This window comes from Schistocerca nitens, chromosome 5 (assembly GCF_023898315.1).
Source record: "Schistocerca nitens isolate TAMUIC-IGC-003100 chromosome 5, iqSchNite1.1, whole genome shotgun sequence".
NCBI lineage: Eukaryota > Metazoa > Arthropoda > Insecta > Orthoptera > Acrididae > Schistocerca > Schistocerca nitens.
In genome coordinates, this window is record NC_064618.1 from 504834074 (window position 1) to 504845979 (window position 11906).

The following is an 11906-nucleotide window of genomic DNA, read 5'->3' on the forward strand; positions in this document are numbered from 1 at the left end:
TTGCGCCGCCCTCTCCGTACATGAAACATAAAAATAAATACAAAACTTTAGATAATTCACAACCATTACAAATATTACAAAAGACATAAACGAAGCACTAAATTAAACTTATATTCACCTGTAAACTGGGCTGACACTGGTGGATGGGTGACGCTTCAATTTCGCGTCCCACTACATACCCCACCCACAAGCTCAGTTTGTCAGGTTTTAACCGAAAATAAAACTTCTTCTATATACAATATTTAACTGTTAATATTATACATTTTTCTCACATTTTCCTTAATCTAATGTCCTTGCTCTTAGATAGATTCAATCCTTTTATGACAATATTGTTGTGACTATTTGTCATTTACTTTTAATTGTGCTATTATGGTAATTCATAACCGAATATATGGAGATTACTCCTTTTCATTTAATAGTTGCTAGTAAATAATAATTTAGTACGTTCTTTAACGTTGTTACATTAGGACAGAGCGTTCAAATTGTGATAGGTTAGTTTCAGTTTTATTCATTTACTAGAGTTATTCTTTCCAAAATATATATTACTTATAAGTTTCTCACAATAACTAATAGTACTATTTACTTTACGTCGTTCTTTTCCCTAATGCTTTATTTATGCCTGAGGTCAGGAAGAAATCAAGCAAAACTTTCTTTAGAATCTTGGCACGGCTTTCTTTTACCTTCGGATACTTTGTTGGGTAATGGCAATTTATTTAGGAGAAACAAGCGAGAGAGCCCCGTTTGGTGTGTTCTACATTAACACTATTACAAATCTCTATTAAAGGCACTCTGCTATGTTCTCGTGAGCCATATAGCTCTGGACGCCCATGGTCCCTAAAATTATTAACTATCCCCTTTGGTTCCTACTATCCGAGTAAATATAAAATATACAAAATTCCTTCTGACCTAATAACAAAACTTTCTTCCATATAAATCCCCTTCTAGTTATCTTTCCCTTTTTGAAGTACCTGTAGATTATTGTAGAACACTTGTTTAAACTTCCTGTCATTTCTTTAAAATAACACGTAACTATCACGAAAAACTTCACATGAATAAACTACGAACGCTCTTCCGTATGTAACATAGACTAAATATTAACTTATTTAGGAATGAAGGGTTTCATTTGATCGACACTATATAATCCTTTAATTACACCTGATGAAGGTTCCATAAGAATTAACGCTTTGGGATGTACAATCTTATGAACAACATATGGACCTTCAAAGATAAAGAAGAATTTTCTACATTCCTTATTGATCTTCGAACTTTTAGGATGAGATCGTACTAATAAAAGGTCTTTCTTTTCTCGTTCGGATGGACAATTCGTAGAATAACATTTTTCTTTCCCTTACATAATACGGTAACCTAGTAATTAGGACTCGTATTAGATGCCTTTCAATAATTGGTTCTTCAATTAATTTAGCACGGTTTAAATGCCATTCGAAATAATTCCTATAACCTCTCCACTGTTTAGAATAAGGAGGAGGGTCTAACAACTCTAAAGTTAAGTTTTGTTGTTTTCCTCTTAACGAAATCATCCCAGTCCCTAAATTCAGTTCTATGCAGTACTGCCCATTCCGCAGCTTCTGCTTCTAAATGTCCTGTTACAAATTGAATCCGTTTTTCATTACTCCACTTAGGAGATAATGAAGTTTCAAAAGCTTTTATAAAGATTATAGGGTGAAGTTCGCCTCCTGGTTTGAATACAGAAAATCGACTTGCTACATTTGAATTTGTCGTTATATCATCCCAACATTCTGCGAGAGACATAGTTGGATTTTGTTTAGATTGCAGAGACGGAGTTGCGTCGGATTTGCTTGCCGTGATTTCTTTATTTGTATTGTTGTCGTCCGAGCTAGCAAACACGATGCGACCGTTGTCTCTGATTACGTTATTACTTCTACTACTTGAAATGTTTTCATTATTATCTAATTCCGATAACCGTTTAGTAATTTCCTGTATTCGCATTTCTGTATTGGATACACGGTTAGCTAATATCGATTCTTCACTGGGTTCACGATGTGAACGCTCTGTACCTTCGTCAATGTTATTATCTTTGGAAGTCTCAAGGTTACTGCATATTTCGGTAATTAAAAATTTCATGTTTTCTATTTCAGTATGATCTTTTTCTACTTGATGAGTTAATGTCTCTAATTCTACATTATCTATTGAGGAAATCTCTACAGGTTTGGTAGAAACCTCTTTAATAGATTCTAATAATTCTCTACGAACAGTTTCTGTTTGCATAGAAAATTCATCTCGTAACTTATCGTTATTTTTCTCTATTTCATTTACAACTAAGACATTGGCATTATCTAGTCTCTTGGTTAAGTCAGTAATATCATTTCGCATGCGAGCTGTTTCCTCACGCGATTCCTGGATATGTTCTTCTAACCTTTTACAATTATCAGCAATCTTATTACTAAGTCCCACTAGTTTTTCCTGCATTTCAATTTTGGAAGCCTCTATTTTATCACTTAATTCTCGACTGGTTTCATTAAGATGTTCCTGTAACCTGTTTGTAGATTTTGTTAGCTCCCCTTTAATTTCCTCTTTTAATCTAGCCGTAGATTCTTCGTTAGATTGTTTTAATTCCTGTTTTAATCTAGCAGTAGATTCTTCGTTAGACTGTTATAATTCCTGTTTTAGTTCATCTTTTAATCTAGCAGTAGATTCTTCGTTAGACTGTTATAATTCCTGTTTTAGTTCATCTTTTAATCTAGCAGTAGATTCTTCGTTAGATTGTTTTAATTTAGCGATCGCCCTAAAAAGGGGTCTCATGCTCCTATCGGACACAGATTGCTCTTCGTCTGACATTTCACTTCCCGACATTATTGTAAGATATTAACTAGTACACACGCAGACTTGTAATCAACAATCCTATTAAAAGCACACTCCCTATGTACAACACTCCACTTCCAACTTAAAACAGACTCACCGGACACTAATATTGTAGTCTGCTATGGGCTGCAGAAGTAACAGCCGTCGATGCAGCCGCTGAGATGCTGCGACCCCGCTTCCGCAACCGGCAGGACGCTGAGTCGAACACCGGAGACGTCACTGGCTGCAACCACGCCCGGCCGCACCGTAGACAGGCGAAGCCCTCAGCAACACCTCTAATACCAGCCGGAGGAACGCCCCCCAGCTGACGTACTGGGCCTGTTAGTTTAGAGAGAAAAGGTTGTCGGGGTTTGCAGCGTTCAGCTGCTGCCCAACAGATGCGCCTTCTCGTGGAATAACTGCGTGATCGTACTGCTTGGCTGCGCTCCGTCAGATGCCCACACCCGCGGAGTCGCCGCTGGCTGATGAAGGCTCCACGAAAACTCGCGTTGACTTCCGAAGGACTCTTGATGTTTTGTTTCGTACCTGTGTGTCTTAGTTGCACACAAGTCCTGTTTATAAGGTCGCCACGGTGTTGTGTAACGGCGTAAGTTTTGTATAAATGATTTTCTTTTGACATATGACCATGTGCAGACTTCGTCTCCAAAGTCAGTTTCAAAACACTTCAAAATTATTTAAACTCTTTTTAAAGTGGTCGCTGAATGGTTCTTGAACGAAACTGTAATTAAAACATCATCATTTGAGTCGTATGCACAGAATTACGTCACTCAGTCCAATTGGTTTGCGCAAACTTTTTTCAATTTAGCTTTCGTTTGTTTCTTCTCAGAAATTATATTAATGTAAGTTATCTGCTTTAATAAATATTAGAACCACATTGAATAAACTTTCAGGACTCAAACTCGCGATGAACGTTGTCAAAAATTAATAATCTTCTCAAATAAATTAGTGATACTTCTTCCTTAACATAATTCTTCATAAATAAATTCTCGGAACACGTATTTACACTTTTGTAGTATACACTAGTTTATCATCTTCCTATATACTACATATAGACGTGAACCTGAGCCTTGACAAGATAGGACTGAACATTTACAACATGATTAACTTTCTATGACGTCATTGTTGTACAAACATTACAAATTCTTATTTTTTCAGTTTTTAGATGCACGACGCAACAACTCGATTTCAGGATCTTCTGTTGCTGTTTGGCTGTCGACCCGCGACGTATAGTGGCCAGCAATTTTCTCTCTGGTCCCGGCAGTGAAGATGCTGTCTCCGTTCGTTGCGCCGCCCTCTCCGTACATGAAACTTAAAAATAAATACAAAACTTTAGATAATTCACAACCATTACAAATATTACAAAAGACAGAAACAAAACACTAAATTAAACTTATATTCACCTGCAAACTGGGCTGACACTGGTGGATGGGTGACGCTTCAATTTCGCGTCCCACTACACAGGCCTCACCGATCGACATCGATACCTCTCCTCAGTGCAGTCCTTCGTGAAGAATGGCCTGCCATTCACCAAAAATCCTTCAAGCACCTGATTAAACGTATGCCTGCGAGAGTGGAAGCTGTCATCAAGGCTAAGGTTGGAACACCTTACTGAATTCCAGCATTGCCGATGGAGGGCGCCACGGACTTGAAGGTCATTCTCAGCCAGTTATCCGAATACTTTTGACCACATAATGTAGAAAAGCTTGGAAAAGGAAATCAACTATTGTCGATGAAACCATCGCGGAAATCACCTAAAGTGATTTGTGGAAACAACCGGAAACCTCCACCAAATGGCGAGATGATGTCTGGCCCTTACTCCTACCAAATACAACTTCAGTGTCGTCGTCATAGTGCCACCTCGTCATCTCGTTCGATAATGTGCATTTTGTTGCCTATAAAATGTATACAGCTTCACGTAAATGCCAGGTGCTTCTTAAAGACAGAATCTGAATGAACAAAATATCCTTGAGTATCTAACAACAACGATATATCCTGCACAGAGAGGAAAATTATTTATAATGAATATTGGCAGCAAGCGAGTTGCAGAAACTGTAATTTAGAAATATTTAGTTATATATTCTCTACCAGTAACCCTAGCTGCATATGGCGTAGATAAATCAACTTTCGGGCTGCTGTAAGTTTCGGGTTTTACGTAACTCTGCTGAATTATCTCTTTACTTTCATTCTGTTCAGTTTGAAACAATAGCTCACAAGACATGGTTCCCATTTTAGATACCCTTTCTGCCAAAGAGATTCTATATAGATTAAGTATGATAATATAGAGCAGAAGTGACCTACCTTAGTTTTTGTATGAATGGATACAGAGTATCAGCAAATGATTCATATTGTTTTCGTAACTCCAGGTAATTGCTTCTAGTGTAAAGAGAGAGAGTCGTATGGTATTATTAGCTGGGAGGTCAAGAAAGTTGTTCAACCGCTTAATAGGCAAGACTTTTCATTCTTGGCGCACAAAGCGTGCGAGAATTGTGCTGTAGCTGTTGAGAATACCTGACTCTAACAGGTGCGTGTGTGCATGTGTGTGTGTGTGTGTGTGTGTGTGTGTGTGTGTGTGTGTGTGTGTACTGTTGTGTCATGTTTGTGTTGTATGATGATATAAGAAAAGAAGGTAGAGAATGAGACCAGGTGGCGATACATAGCTTATTATTATCGCACAATAAGGAACACACGCCTTCACTCTACGAGACAATGATGGGAGATTTGCAATTTGATGAAGGATATTGGCGCGTTGTCTAGTGATCATGAAGTTAATATCACCACATCTCGTTCCACTTTGGGCAAAATACTGAACGTGAAATTTTCTTCCAACACTAGAAATCAAACTATCTAGCCTGCTTCCGAGCCGAACGCCACCGCTTAGGTGTGCGTTAGCTGTCTTCGCTACTGAGGCGGGTATTGCTTGTCCTTATTACAGAGAAATATATTTTACTCTTCCGTAGAACTTTTTAACCCTATTATCCCTTTTTGTTATAAATTAAATTTTCTGTTCATTTTATTGTTACCCCGTTTCCTTATATTCGGTATATACGAAAAATGTAGTAACCAGGATGTTTGTAGATATTTAATGACTTTCTGTACTTGCTAAATATGGTTGTTGAAAACTGAAGCGAAACTAAATCTAAGAATATAAGCAGGACGACGTCGATTTCGTGAAGAGTAACACATGCAGCTCATAAAGGTTGATTTTTGCACCTCCCGGACACTCATTTTCTGTCCGTCTCCTGATGCCCAATGTGAGTGATAAGCAGCTAACATTTTTCCCATCATCACTGTTAACACAATACTTTCCAATGAGTGCTGAACTGGCGACCTCGCACTCAAAGGGCTCCTTGCGAGGCTCGTGCCAGTCGTCCTTATCTCACAGCCGATGGCGTCAGTCAGCTGAGAGTTACGGAGTATTATTTAATTGCCAAATAAAGGCAAGGGTTAAACATGAAATATGAGAGCTGTTACAAGTTATGAATAAAACTGATACAAAACACTAATCGCATTAAAAATTGTGGATAATCCATTTACAGATATAGACCAAAATAAACGATACAAAATAATATAAAAATTGTGCGTTACAGTGCTGAGATGTATAAATGCTTAAAGGACCGCAAGTGGAAACAACAATCGTCAAAGATGGATGTAAATGTTAACTGGTGGTACAAATACAAGGTCGTATAAAAATTAAAAAGAGACGTAAAAGAGATCAGGAAGAGTACAGAAGAATACAGATAGTACATACAGCGTTTTCAATACGTTAGGAATCCGCTGATATTGGGACTAAGTATGCTCCTCCTTCAAATGGACAGTGTATATTTACGAAGACAGTTCAAAAAATAACCTACACATTACTACGGCAGGCCAAGTAACACTGAATGCTACACGACGCGTCAAAGTGACACAGATGTATGACAAAGTTTTTCAACATAGTTACCAAATCCCTGACAACAGCGTACGGAACGTTGTACCCGTTGTTCAACACCTCGGCGATAGAAATCCGCTGCCTGGTCACGGAACGATTCGAGAATCTCTGATTGCACGTCCTCGTCGTTGGGCAATCTCTTTTGATCCAGATGTTTCTTCATCTTGCCGATGGAAATTGCATGGTGTCAGATCTGCTCTGTATGGCGCATCAGCATCACCAACGTCTTTGTGCACTGGATCAAATTGTCGACATAATTTCCCTAGCGCTGGACACAACATTGCATTTGTTCCATATACAGCTAGACTCTCACCGTGAATCTCTGTGCAACTACGACATTTTGCTCACAAGAATCATACTGTTCCGCGTTCTTCAGCTCTGTAGTTCTCTTCAGCTCTGTAGTTCGTTTCCAGTTGTCACGCCAATCCATTCCCACAATGTGATGCGCCTGTCATCCGCACCGCAGCAAAACAATTCGTGCAGGAAACCTGAAAGATGGTCTCTCTTCTGAAACTGGGCTACTTTTGTTCCGCAGTGGTCTTAGCGCGGGACGACTTGTGTAACGTACTTTCTGAAGTCTGGACTTATGTATATGATCAGTCGCCTCACTTTGAACTCATAACCTACTGTCCGCAGCTCGTGGTCGTGCGGTAGCGTTCTCGCTTCCCGCGCCCGGGTTCCCGGGTTCGATTCCCGGCGGGATCAGGGATTTTGTCTGCCTCGTGATGACTGGGTGTTGTGTGATGTCCTTAGGTTAGTTAGCTTTAAGTAGTTCTAAGTTCTAGGGGACTGATGACCATAGATGTTCAGTCCCTAGTGCTCAGAGCCATTTAAACCACAGATGTTAAGTCCCATAGTGCTCAGAGCCATTTGAACCATTTTATAACCTACTCTTTTTGTTCAGCAAACTTCCATCGTGATATTGTTACGGTCTGCGTAAATGATTCTCAATACCTTGAAAACGTACGAAACAGTGCTGAATCATCGTTGTACGGCATAACAATTCACAATGCAACACATTTTTTTCTGGGAGCAGGTTGGTTTTATTCAGCATTCCAATACAGTATATTGTTGCCCATAGTTCTGGCTACAAGACCTTGCTTTTAAACATAATCTCCGTTCTATGCGCCAGACTTACGCCACCTTGCTGGAACGGCTTGGACGCGCATGATATCACACTACTGGTCGACGGCTGAGCCAACGTCTTGCTACATTATTAACTTCCCCATCATCCACGGACTTCCCACGGGGTGCATCCTTCATTGGGCTAGACAGACGGAAGTCGGAGGGTGCGATATCCAAGCTGTATGCCGGATGACGGAGAACAGTCCAATGAAGGGTGCGCAGACTTGTGTGAGGCGTCATGTTGTCATCGAGAAGGAGAAGTTTGTTCGCATATTTGTGACGACGAACATGCTGAAGTCGTTTCTTCAATTTCCTGAGGGTAGCTTAGTACACTTAACAGTTGATTGTTGCACCATGAAGGAGGACGTCAAACAGAGTAAGCCCTTCAGCATCCTAAAAGATCGTCGCCATGAATTCGCCGGCTGAAGGCGCAGCTTTGAACTGTTTCTTCAGTGGAGAGCTGGTTTGGGGCCGCCCTGTAGATTGCCGCCGGTCGGGATGGCCGAGCGGTTCTAGCCGCTACAGTCTGGAACCGCGCGACCGCTACGGTAGCAAGTTCGAATCCTGCCTCGGGCATGGATGTGTGTGATGTACTTAGGTTAGTTAGGTTTAAGTAGTTCTAAGTTCTAGGGGACTGATGACCTCAGCTGTTAAGTCCCATAGTGCCAGAGCCATTTGAACCATTTTTTTTTATTAAACTCGACCCCAACAAGCAAAGAAAATTTTATATATAATTAATACTTTTGATAACTGAGATTATAAAAGTTCTACACTGAAGAGCCAAAGAAACAGGCACACCTGCCTAGCATCGTGTAGGACCACCGCGAGCACGCAGAAGTGCCGCAACACGGCGTGGCGTGGACTCGACTAATGTCTGAAGTAGTGCTGGAGGCAACTGACACAATGAATCCTGCGGGCTGTCCATAAATCCGAAAGAATACGAGAGGGTGGAGATCTTTCCTGAACAGAACGTTGCAAGGCACGCCAAATATGCTCAACAATGTTGCATTGTCCTGCTGGAATTGCTCAAGTACGTCGGAATGCACTGTGGACATGAATGGATGAAGATGATCACACAAGATGCTTACGTACGTGTCGCCTGTCCGTGTCGTATCTAGACGTATCAGGAATCCCACATCACTCCAACTGCACAAGCCCCACGCCATTACAGAGCCTCCACCAGCTTGAACAGTCCCCTCCTGACATGCAGGGTCCATGGATTCATGAGGTTGTCTCCATACCAATACACGTATATCTGCTCGATACGATTTCAAACGAGACGTGTCTGACCAGGCAACATGTTTCCAGCCATCAACAGTCCGGCGTCGGTGTTGACGGGCCATGTGAGGCGTAAAGCTTTGTGTCGTGCAGTCATCAGGGGTACATGAGTGGGCCTTAGGCTCCGAAAGCCTATGTCGATGAGCTTTGCGCACTCTGACACTTGTTGATGGCCCAGCAATGAAATCTGCAGCAAATTGCGAAAGGGTTGCACAACAGTCACGTTGAGCGATTGTTTTCAGTCGTCGTTGCTCCCGTTCTTGCAGGATCTTTTCCGGCCGCAGCAGTGTCGGACATATGGTTTTTACTGGTTTCCTGATATCCACGATACACTCGTGAAATGGTCGTAAGGCAAAATCTACACTTCACCTCTGCCTCGAAGGTGCTGGGTCCCATCGTTTGTGCACTGACTATAACACCACCGTTCAAACTCACTAAAATCTTGATAACCTGCCATTGTAGCCAATCTAACAACTACGCCAGACACTTGTTTCTTACATATGTGTTGCCGATCGAAGCACCGTATTCTGCCTGTTTATATATCTCTGCATTTGAATACGCATGCCTGTACCAGTTTCTTTGGCGCTTCAATGCGTGTTCGACACTTTTTTAGCATTACACTGTTTTGTCTAAAACATCTTTTCGTTATATACACTACTGGCCATTAAAATTGCTACACCACGAAGATGACTTGCTACAAACGCGAAATTTAACCGACAGAAAGAAGATGCTGTGATATGCAAATGAGTAGCGTTTCAGACCATTCACACAAGGGTGGCGCCGGTGGCGACACCTACAACGTGCTGACATTCGTAAAGTTTCCAACCGATTTCTCATACGCAAACAGCAGTTGACCGGCGTTGCCCGGTGAAACGTTGTTGTGAGGCCTCGTGTAAGGAGGAGAAATGCGTACCATCACGCTTCCGACTTTGATAAAGGTCGGATTGTAGTCTATCGCGATTGCTGTTTATTGTATCGCGACATTGTTGCTCGCGTTGGTCGAGATCCAGTGACTGTTAGCAGAATATGGAATCGGTGGGCTCAGGAGGGTAATACGGAACGCCGTGCTGGATCCCAACGGCCTCGTATCACTAGCAGCAGTCGAGATGACAGGCATCTTATCCGTAAGGCTGTAACGGATCGTGCAGCCACATCTCGATCCCTGAGTCAGGAGATGGGGACGTTTGCAAGACAACAACCATCTGCACGAACTGTTCGACGACGTTTACAGCCGCATGGACTATCAGCTCGGAGACCATTGCTGCGGTTAGCCTTGACGCTGCATCACAGACAGGAGCACCTGCGATAGTTTTCTCAACGACGAACATGGGTGTACGAAAGGCAAAACGTCATTTTTTCGGATGAATTCAGGTTCTGTTTACAGCATCATGATGGTCGCATCGGTGTTTGGCGACATCGCGGTGAACGCACATTGGAAGCGTGTATTCGTCATCGCCATACTGGCGTATCACCCGGCGTGATGGTATGGGGTGCCATTGGCTACACGTCTCGGTCACCTCTTGCTAGCACTGATGACACTTTGAATAGTGGACGTTACATTTCAGATGTGTTACGACCCGTGGCTCTACCCTTCATTCGATCCCTGCGAAACCCTACATTTCAGCAGGATAATGCACGACCGCATGTTGCAGGTGATATACGGGTCTTTCTGGATACAGAAAATGTTCGTCTGCTGCCCTGGCCAGCACATTCTCCAGATCAATTGAAAACGACTGGTCAATGGTGACCGAGCAACTGGCTCGTCACAATACGCCAGTCACTACTCTTGATGAACTGTGGTATCGTGTTGAAGCTGCATGGGCAGCTGTACCTGTACACGCCATCCAAGCTCTGTTTGACTCAATGCCCAGGCGTATCAAGGCCGTTATTACTGCCAGAGGTGGTAGTTCTGGGTACTGATTTCTCAGGATCTATGCACCCAAATTGCATGAAAATGTAATCACATGTCAGTTCTAGTGTAATATATTTGTCCAATGAATACCCGTTTATCATCTGCATTTCTTTTTGGTGTAGCAATTTTAATGGCCAGTAGTGTATTTTTACATTTTGAGGTGATCAATTTATTCTTTAGCATCTGTTGAAACATAAATGAGAATCTATAGTTTGTGTTGTTATTGGTGTGGGTGGTGACTGTATCGAGCCGTATACTGAAAATAAAATCGTATGCTACTGACCAGGTCCGTTACAAGGTGAGTAGCAGATATTACGACACAGTGAGGTATACGGTTGTTGTGGCTGTGTTGCAGGACGGCTGGCGCCCGGTGGCTGGCAGCACGGAGCAGCCGCGCTACAGCACGCAGGCCGTGGGCCACCCCGTGCTCGACAAGCTGAGGGCGCACCTCGAGGACGCCGAGCGCCGAAAGGTGGCCACCACGCCCACGCCCAGCGTGCTCGCTTCCTTCAGGTACGTCCGCTCTACTCCCGGTCTTACCATAACGTACAGTCTGAGGTGTAGACCATCCGGATACCCTATGGTAACACGTTAGCGTGGGGTGGAGGGGCAGTGTCGACACTTCTGAGAGAATTCAAGAGAGCAGAGTGGGGCCTTCACAGTTCTGCCTTCAGCACAAGAGAGTACAACCGCTTGCCATTTCATACAGATGTGGCACGTCTTCCGAAGTACTGTTTTTCTTCACATAAACTGAAAAATCGGTTTGATTATGATGTTATGACGGAAATTGTAGTTATTCAACAATAAAAGTGATTCCAATAT

General features: G+C 42.3%; 1 long non-coding RNA gene across 1 annotated transcript in view; it reads left to right on the forward strand.

Moving 5' to 3' along the window:
- Positions 1 to 11562, forward strand: part of LOC126260849 (uncharacterized) — a 197318-nt gene extending 185756 nt beyond the window's left edge. Inside the window, exon 4 of the long non-coding RNA XR_007546650.1 lies at positions 11440 to 11562. This is a non-coding gene — a long non-coding RNA (uncharacterized LOC126260849). The remainder of the gene's footprint in view (positions 1 to 11439) is intronic.
- The last annotated feature ends 344 nt before the right edge of the window (positions 11563 to 11906 follow it).